The 10,810-nt window shown below is 33.6% G+C and overlaps 1 pseudogene; it reads left to right on the forward strand.

Moving 5' to 3' along the window:
• Positions 1-340: 340 nt before the first annotated feature.
• Positions 341-9,654, forward strand: LOC132255072 (alkane hydroxylase MAH1-like; annotated as a pseudogene).
• Positions 9,655-10,810: the final 1,156 nt, after the last annotated feature.

Genomic DNA, 10,810 nt, shown 5'->3' on the forward strand with positions numbered 1-10,810 from the left:
GGACAAAATTTAGGGTCTACAATTTGATAGCTCAAATATAAAAATGTCTATATATATTCCCAAGTTTCTTAATTTCCAGTGCTTCTTGTGGCTGATCTTCCTCGTTTAAATGATATCCCACCTACCAAGTACTGCCGATGGAATTAATTTCCCCATAGACGACAAAATTCAAGCAATGCCAGTACTATAGCTGATGCTGAGGTCGCTGTAATTTCCTTTTCTTTTATCCCCTTCAATTCCTTGGTAAATACATGTTACCAGCGATCAGTGATTCTTGTATGGATTCAACCGTAAATAGAGCTCAAACTGAAAGCAATTCAGCAATTCATTTGGAACTGCAATGGCTTTAACAGGCTATGACTGTGAGATCCTTTTAGTGTTTATTTGCCTTCTGCTCCTTCTTCGCTTTTTTAAAGGCAAAAATATAATCCCATGGAATTGGCCTCTCATCGGAATGTTGCCAACGATTCTTTTCCAATATGATCAGGTTTTAGATCTGGGTGCTGAAATTTTGGAAAGATGCGGAGGCACCTTTCTGGTAAAAGGCCTGTGGTTGGCTCACTCGGATATGCTAGTCACTTGCATTCCTGCGGACGCGCACCATGTGATGAGCACAAACTTCTGGAATTTTCCCAAAGGGCCTGAGTTTAGGATGATGCTTGATGCTTTTGGGAATGGGCTATTCATTTCTGACTTAGAAGACTGGAGTTTCCACCGAAGAATTGGTCGAGCGTTGTTCAATCACCAGAGGTTCCAACAGTTATCAGTGGATATTACCCTGGATAAAGTGGAGAATGGCCTAGTCCCAGTTCTGGAGCATGCTTCCCAACAACGCTTAGCGGTGGACTTTCAAGATTTGTTCCAAAGGTTTGGACTAGATGCAACATGTGCGTTGATCACAGGGTGCGACCCCAAGAGCCTCTGCCTCGAGCTCCCAGATGTTCCATTCGCATCCGCTATGGAAGAGGCTGGAAAAGTGATATTTCTACGCCATGTTTACCCAAAATGCATTTGGAAGTTACAAAGGTGGCTCGGTATTGGGTCAGAGAGAATTTTGATTGCAGCCAAGAAAACCCTCTATGATTTTGCAGCGGAACATGTATCCTTCATGCGAGAAAGGTCGAACATGGGAACTAATCAAACCGAGGGGCTTGATATTTTATCAGCATATATCAATGAAGATGAAGCCTTCCAATCATCGGCCAGTGACAAAGTGTTGATAGACAACATCTTGAGCCTCTTGCTTGCAGGTAAAGACACAACTAGCGCAGCTCTCTCTTGGTTTTTCTGGCTTGTTTCAAAAAACCCTTCAGTTGAAACCAAGATCATTGAAGAACTCAAAGCAGCTGTACCAGCAAAAGAAGCTGAAAAATGGCATCTATTTGATGCAAAAGAGCTAAGCAAGCTGGTTTATCTGCATGGGGCATTGTGTGAATCTCTAAGGCTATTCCCCCCAGTTCCCCTACAGATCAGAACTCCTCTTCAACCAGATATCCTTCCAAGTGGCCACCGGGTTGATCCTTCCACAAAGGTAATTTTTCATGCGTATGCCATGGGCAGGATGGCTTGCGCATGGGGAAAAGACTGCCTAGAATTCAAGCCCGAGAGATGGCTGACGGGAAAAGGAAGGACTAAACATGAGCCAGCATACAAGTTCCTTGCGTTTAGCGCAGGACCCAGAATTTGTTTGGGGAAAGAGGTGGCTTTTTTTAAAATGAAGGCCGTTGCTGCTGCTATCATGCATAACTACCATTTCCAAATGGTGAAAGGGCATCGGGTGGTTCCTACCGTTTCCATTGTTCTTCATATGAAGCATGGTTTAAGGGTTAACGTTAAAAACAAATGGGCCTGAATTGAATTATTCCACTGGTTTGGTTCTATATATATATATATATATATATATGCAGTTTTAGGTTTTTCCAGTTCTCGTCCCACCTCTTAAATGGAGATTACTACATATTGTGCTTGTATTATGGATTATGTGTCAGGAAATCAGTACGGTAGATAAAGTCTTTGGTATAATAAAAGCCATGCATAGATGGCTCATAAAGATTAATGTACATTTTCTTAGTAGTATAAGCTAGACTTAATCTAGATTGTCTTATAAGTGTTACGATGTATATCTTAAGATTGTGTTGAGGGAAAGTTCCCATAAATTTCAATTATTCATGTTAGTGGGAAGATACATCTTGGTTGGTAAGCCTTAAATAATGTAAAAGGTCTTTTATAATTGGGAAACTTGTATTTTGGGAGGGCCATTTGGAAATAATATGGATTTCAAAACCCTAGAATAGGAAATATGATATTCAACTAATAATATAAAAAATAATATGATTCTTGTGCACTTTGTGCTGAGTGGACTTTTGATACCCACTTTGCCCTTACCCAATCTCCATGTTAGCATCCATGTTGAGATAGGAGGCAAAAGGGTTAAAAAAAAATAATTACATAAATTTCCCAAACATCTCTCTCTTCACTTTCTCACCACCCGCACTAAAGCCAAAGAACCCCAAATTTGAAACCATAAACCCTCCCTGATCTTCCTCTAAATCCAAATAACCTAAATGTTGTGAAATCCTACCTGTGATTTCTCATATATCCCCAAAATCCCTATAATCCCAAGAAACAAACCCTAATCCTTATTTGCACAAGTCGATGTCATAGATTTAAGAGTGTGGGCATCAATCGATGTCGTAGATTTGAGAGCGTGGGGAAACCCTAACCTCTTTGTCTAAAGATCCAGCTCCGAATCTCTATCTTCATCATCGTCATCAGGTGATATATTTTTATGTTGGTACATTTATGGTGGTTTATTTGTGTTAAATTTTTTTTTCACATTGAGAAAGGAGGGTGTGTCGAAGCATGACTATGAAATTTACAAATTCTCTTTTTCTTTCTGTACAAAACTTCACCTTTCTCTCTAAATTCCTCTCAATTAAGGACTTCTTTCGGAGATTTGATGTAGCTGCTAATCTTTTGTACTGTTTCTCGAAAACCCCCCCTTTTTTTTTTGTTGGAAAATGTTCTCAGATTTTGAAAGTAAGAAATTTGTTTATTTTTAATATTGAAATAGAAACCCAATTGCAGTAATGAATGAAGATGTTTATTATTATTATTATTATTATTATTATTATTATTATTGTTATTGTTATTTGTTATTTGTTTGGTTAATTTAGAGGTTTGCGGGTTGGTTGATTATCTCCAGAAATCATTGATCTCAAAATTTGTTTTTTTTTTTTTTTGTATTAATAAATTGAAGATTTTTTTTTATTAGTTTTTTGTTTGGCTAATACAGAGGTTTGTGGTTTGGTTGATTATCTCTTAGAAATTGTTGATCTTAATTTTTAAAATTTTTTTTTTGCAAATTCTAGGAATATCTACGATTGATGTGATTTTGTTTCTTTTTCTTTTTTAATGCTCTGTGGTGCTAGGTTTAAGTTTTTTACAAATGTTTGGGTGGGCATTATTGAAATTAGTGGGTTTATTTTGAGAAATTTAGTTTTCTGGCTGAGGAATTTATGCTTCTGAAACAACAAGCATTCAGTTGAGGAATTGTTTTAGGGTTAAAACCATACTAGATTTTAATTTTGTTGTTTCTACATCTTTTAAAGAATGATTTTAGGCGGTTAGAGTGTGTTCTTTTGTTGTTTTAAGGTTTTTAGGTTGAAAATTGATATGGATTTATGTTTATTAGATTGAGTTAGAATTTTTCCCACGAATTTATTTGAGAAGCCATGATATGTAATTGTGTTTTGAGATGGTTTTATACTAATTAGTTTTATTTGTGTCTATTTTTGTGCATTTATCTGAGAATTTTGTTTTTGGTTTTATATTTTTCAAAATGGTTTTTGGTTCATGACTCTTAGAATTGGAAAGGTTTAAGCTAAGTAGGATGAGTTAGCTCTTTTACTTTGGATTTATTTAATATTCATTTTTTTTAGGGTTCTGCTTTTAGGATCGGATTACATTTGTGAGTCTTTAAATTTGAGATGACTCTTATTTTATTTTATTTTTTTTCAAATGGTATTGTGGTTTTCAAACTACATAACAGATGTAGACATAGGCATTATCGAGGCTTGGAGACCATTGATGCAGTTCTTTTGATTACATTACTTTTTACCTTAATTCAGGATTGACTTTTGCTCAAAAATATTGATTCTTCATTTTGGTCTCCTTCATAGTTAATGTAAGCATCACTATTTCTACATCTTTGTTATCTTTGTAAATAATTTTTTGCCTTGAATTGTATAGCATACTCATATAATTCAAAGTTGCAAAAGTCTTGACCCACAAATTACCATCTCATGTGGATTTGGGAGATAAGAAATTTACAAGTTGAAATACATTGAGCTTTGATAATTCTTACATATTGAAAACCTTTTTATTTATACAATATATTCTGATGGCATTTCAATATTTATGTTTACATTTTGTTTTCTTTTAAATTTTTAAGCAGATTCATGGGTCACAAAGGCTACCATAGGCTTCAGAATTAGACTTTAATATCTAAGAAGCATTCCCTTATTATAATACGAAATGCTTTTGGAAGCTGGTTATAGAATTCCCGGGGAAATGCTTTTAAATAGAACCTTTTTTTCCCTTCAATTTGTTACTTTTAGGAAGATTTTAACTCAAGTCATAAAATTTCATATGAAAAAAATTGACAAATCCTCTTTTATGTGAAATTATGGATTTTAATTAGTGTTTTTGACAACCCTAATATTAGGAATATTATTGTTTGTGTTGGAATACTCAATTTTCTCTTCAAATCCTTGAACCCAATGTACCATCTCAAACATTTCTTTTTGTTTTACAAATGAATGTTGGAAATAGGATAGACTGATGAAGGCCAAAGAACCAAGAACCAATTTGGGGTAGATTTGGAGATCAATCACTGAATTGTTAAGATGATTTCTTTTTCTAGTTTCATTTGATTTTGAGTAGATTTAGTGGCTATACTTATAGTAATAAATACACAGTACCCTGCTTTTCATGGTGATCATGTTAGACTAAGATTTTTTTATCAATCTCTACATGTGGCTTATGCTAAGAAGTGAAACCAACTCACGACAGACTCCATTTTAGGACTTTATTGAATGATGGATGGACCTGAACTTAAGCATTTTTCATGTCTCGAAGTTAAAAGATTCTTTTATATGTTTGTTTTATAAGTTTGTAGGAAATTTGAGTACTAGTTATTGAGTATAAATTTTATGCTCAAATGGCCTTGCAAGAAAGTTTAGCTAAATTCAAGAAGCAACAAGAGAAGTGTCGATTGACTCTCACTAGCATTGCAACCGAAGCAAGATCCCCTGAGCCTAGAGTACCTTGAGATGCATGTTGGAGCAGTTGAGCCTAGTGATCATGCTTTGGTAGCGATGATGTAATTACTATTGGTGGTGGTCTTTATGTAGCTATGAATTTACTTGTTAATCATTTTGTAAAAGTTTGAACGTTAGCCATGTATTCAAATACTTTGATCCACTAGTTCTTTTAGAAATGTTGGTGTTTTTCTCTGTTATTTTAAGGTGTATATTAGTTACTGCTATTAGTGGAAAGAATAGACACACTTGATTCCTACATCTTCATCATGGTTGAAAAAATTATATGATATTACATGATTTATTATAAATTTTACTCTCAAATATCAAAGATGTGTAATTTAATTCAGTTGGTTATTTTATTTTATGAGATCAAGGTTTTGATTTCTTTATGATAGTGCTACTGCTTGACCAGATCAGATTTATCAAAGATCTTTATCCAATTAAGATTTATGTGGAAAATTAAGATAATATTTTAGAATTAGATGCTACTACTTTTGGTTTGGACTAGTGATCTTGTAGCCAACTCTTGATGGATTTCTAAGAACTATTGTAACTTGGGACTATTGTTCTTGGTAATATCTTTGACCTCATTTGGAGTGATGTTTTTGCCCTTCAAAAAACTAGAATAGCAATGTTTAGAGATGTTATAAACTCAAACACTTTATAATTATTTAATCTTTATATATACATACATACATACATACATACATACATACATACATACATATATATATATATTATGAAATTAAAATGAGTTCAAATAAGTATAAAATTAATTTATTGACTTTAATTCTATTGTATTTATTTCCAGTTGTTATTTTCTTATACTTCTCACCTTTAAATTCTTCTCTTCAGTTTAAGGCAACCCTAAAGCCACAAATGACATATGTCAAATTTCATTTTAGTAAAATAGGAATGGTAATATTATATTACAATCACAAATTTATATATTTTTTTTTATAAAAGTTATACCATTTTACTCTTTATTATGGAAATATGGATATAATTGATTTTTTATTAAAAAAGAATAACAATGTTTTAAAAATAATAATTATTAATAATATTATTTAAAATGAATTTATTATACTATTTTCCTCTTTATTATAGAAATATGGATATTGACATCTTTGTAAAATAACAATTGATTTTTTTATTAAAAATTAATAATAATATTTTAAAAATAAGAATCATTAATAGTATTATTTAAAATAAATAAATTCAACAAAAAATATTGTTTGATTTCAAGTCTATTTTTCTTGTTAAAGAAATTATAATAATATAACTATGTTCATAAATAAATAATAGAATAGATCAATTTTTTTTCAAAAACTTTATGGTATTAATTGGTTAACTATTTGATTTTAAAATTATTTTTTACTATTACTTAGACTTGTTAATAAATCAACCGCATTAAATTTTATTTAATTTGAAGCTTATAATTTTAGTAAACAAAATTTTAAAAAATAGATATGATTTTATATAGAAAATAAACAATAAAGTTATTAATTTTTTTTCATAGATTTCTTATATTAATTTAATCACTATTTGAGTTTAAGGGTCACAAAGGAAGGCCCGAGGCTTGGGATAGGTAGAACCCAACTTTAACTGAGGTAGTACCTAAGGTCCCTTAAGGTAGTAGTACCCAAGGTAGATTAAGGTAGTACCTGAAGGCTATTAAGGTAGTACCTAGGGTAAAGTCCGCAAAAAAACAAAACTGAACCACTTGCCCACACAAGAGAATCACATAATGGCATGGTCTAAGGGTCATAAAGGAATGCCCGAGACTTGGGAAAGGTAGACCCCAACTTTGACTAAGGTAGTACCTAAATAGCCCTTAGGTACTACCTTAATGTACCTTAGGTACTACCTTAAGGGACCTTAGGCACTACCTTAGTTAAAGTTGGGTTCTATCTTTCCCAAGCCTCGGACCTTCCTTTGTGACCCTTAGACCATGTCATTATGTAATTCTCTTGTGTGGGAAAGTGATTCACCTTTGTTTTTTGCCGGACTTTACCTTAGGTACTACCTTAATAGCCTTTAGGTACTACCTTAATCTACCTTAGGTACTACCTTAAGGGACCTTAGGTACTACCTTAGTTAAAGTTGAGGTCTACCTTTCCCAAGCCTCGGACCTTCCTTTGTGACCCTTAAACCATGCCATTATGTGATTCTCTTGTGTGATCAAGTGGTTAACCTTTGGTTATTTGGGACTGTACCTTAGGTACTACCTTAATAGCCCTTAGGTACTACCTTAATGTACCTTAGGACTACCTTAAGGGACCTTAGGTACTACCTTAGTTAAAGTTGGGTCTACCTTTCCCAAGCCTTGGACCTTCCTTTGTGACCCTTAAACCATGTCATTATGTGATTCTCTTGTGTGATCAAGTGGTTAACCTTTGGTTATTTGGGACTATACCTTAGGTACTACCTTAATAGCCCTTAGGTACTACCTTAATGTATCTTAGGTACTACTTTAAGGGACCTTAGGTACTACCTTAATTAAAGTTAGGGTCTAGATTTCCCAAGCCTCAGACCTTCCTTTATGACCCTTAGACCATGCCATTATGTGATTCTCTTGTGTGATCAAGTGGTTAACCTTTGGTTTTTTGGGACTGTACCTTAGGTACTACCTTAATAGCCCTTAAGTACTACCTTAATTTACCTTAGGTACTACCTTAAGGGACCTTAAATACTACCTTAGTTAAAGTTAGGGTCTACCTTTCCCAAGCCTCGGACCTTCCTTTGTGACCCTTAGATCATGTCATTATGTGATTCTTTTGTGTAATCAAGTGGTTAACCTTTGGTTTTTTGGGACTATACCTTAGGTACTGCCTTAATAGCCCTTAGGTACTACCTTAAGGGACCTTAGGTACCACCTTAATCTACCTTATGTACTACCTTAACTGACCTTAGGTACTACCTTAGTTAAAGTTGGGCACTACCTATCCCAAGCCTCAGACTTTCCTTTGTGACCCTTAGAGCATATCATTATGTGATTATTTTGTGTGTTCAATTGGTTCACCTTTGGTTTTTTGCGGATTGTACCTTAGGTACTACTTTAATAGCCCTTAGGTACCACCTTAATCTACCTTAGGTACTACCTTAATTAAATTTATGTACTTCATATCCGAAGCCTCGAACCTTCCTTTGTGACCCTTAAAGCATGCCATTATGTGATTATTTTGTGTGTTCAATTGGTTCACCTTTAATTTTTTGCGGACTGTACCTTAGGTACTAACTTAATAGCCCTTATGTACCACTTTAATTTGCCTTTGGTACTCTCATTGGTATATATGTGCAAGAGTCAAACCTGTGACTTCCAAATCTTACAAAAAAAGTACATGTTAAGTTATCAAAGTTCATTTATTTTTTTTCTTCTTTTATATATCTTTGGAACAAAAAGAAGTGTTTGTGCAACATGGTGTGCCTTTATGGAAAATTTACTCATTTTAATCTAGTTACATTTTTCTTTAAAATTTGGAAATGTTTCTGCCCATTGGAAATTTTCCAATTTTTGTTTGCAAACTCTTATGAATGCTCTTCTCATTGTAGTTAAACTGAACTCAGTGGAGGCGGTTTGTTCAGAACCAGGTTGTTTTAAACACTTCACTAATGAACAATGCCTCAAGGCTCATCTCTAATCTTGCCACCAACACATTATCTATGAGATATGTGGCACCAAGCAATTGAAGAAGAACATCAAGAGGCACCTCAGGACACATGAATGGAGATGTTCCTTTAAGAGAGTCAAATTCACTTCAAGGGTTGTCTCCATGTATTTTCAACTATAAGATTCAAACGGTGTTGCAATAAATTTGTTTTTTTCTTCATTTTTTTTAAAAAAATTTAATAACTTTTTTTGTTTGAATTGGTTTCCTTAGAAATAAATCTTGATCAGCATGTGAAGGTTGTGCATCTTAAGCTCAAACCATTTGTTAGTGGAATTCTGGGGTGTGCCATGAGATTCCCATTCAAGCATATGACAGATAACCACGAGGAAACTGGATGCCACGTCTATACCCATGTAAGTTTTGTTTTACCTTCTTTCAAGGTCATTGTAGAGGATGAATATGTGTTTTTATTTGGTGAAGCTCTTTAAACCACTATAGGAAAAATAAGTGATTTTGTAATTACATTGGTTCATGGGGATTTTGAGGAGTTTGATGAGCAATTCAGGCTAAGGCCAAAGGGTGGCAAGAAGAGGAAGTCCCCACCTATAGAAGCATTGTTACGGAAAAGGGTGACTCCACCAAGTCAATTAGATTTTATTTTGTGTCAAGAGCTTGAGTACCTTTCTTGGTTGCTCTTTTTAGATGTTGAGGATCAATAGTGAGAAACACTCACAATATTACCTTTATCGGTTTAGTATGTTAAGTTATAGAAGTGTAGCAAAAGAAATATATACAATCCTCTAATGGGTCGTTGTTTATAGTTCATATAACTCATTGAAAAAATGCTTTGTATAAACGGTTTCCAATAAGCAGAGAGAATTTGACTTGATCAGACTTATTATAGTAATTGAATTGAGCCTTGAACCTTATAGTTTGCCACTATAGGGCAATAATGTTTTGAAACCTAAAAAGACAGAAGACCTTTTGGTTTCTATCTAGTTGGTATAATAGTTGTAAAGTTTTAAGTGTTCTTTCTAAGTTTAAAGAGATCAGAGAGAGAATATACCCTACAATAATCCAACAAGAACATGAACTTTGCGGAAAAAAAAAATACATATATTATCTAATTCAGCAAATTAAGTTTCCACCACTTATTTTTGTAAAAAAAAATAACAAATCATAATTTTTATTTTTTCCTTTTTCTCCTAAAAAAGAATTAAAAATAAAAAAAGCTACAATCTTCTAATCCCACCTCGGTGAACCCACACAAGCTTGGCCAGCACTCTACATTTTCTATATTTTCCACCGATTCCCAGTATGATTTATGATACCACCCGAGAAAACTACACATGAATCACTTCATGTACAAAGCAATCAAGGAATTTGCAACACAATTTCACAATATAGGAAGTTGGTTTCCTATTCTTTCCTCCCCTTCCTTTTTCTCGATTTTGTTTTTTGCTTAGATATTAAGGTGACAAACACATGAATTCCTTCTATTGGCATAAAATTGTTGTCGTTGCGTGAAGGCTATCATAATTTATTTGTTGCAGAATTCGTTCTTGAATTTGGCCAAATTCTATTGAACTTGTCCCTGTTTTTTAGTCTAAACTTTGATTTATGTTCGTCATAAGTTTGTCAAAGCACATAGAAAGATGTTGCCTTTGATCCACAAGCTGCATAATGAGAAACAAAATGAGGGTCATCACTACAAACATTGACATGTTTTGCAAATATTCAATCTAGATGATTACTAAACACTTAAAAAAATTAATTAGCCTCTAGGAAGAAATTCCTAAATCCATATTTAGAGCTTCTTAAAAGTGGGAAAAATGAAGAAATTTTTAAAAGAGTGATCGTCGTAAACATCTTCTG

The sequence above is a fragment of the Vitis vinifera genome, chromosome 14, assembly GCF_030704535.1.
Source record: "Vitis vinifera cultivar Pinot Noir 40024 chromosome 14, ASM3070453v1".
In the NCBI taxonomy this organism is placed as follows: Eukaryota; Viridiplantae; Streptophyta; class Magnoliopsida; order Vitales; family Vitaceae; genus Vitis; species Vitis vinifera.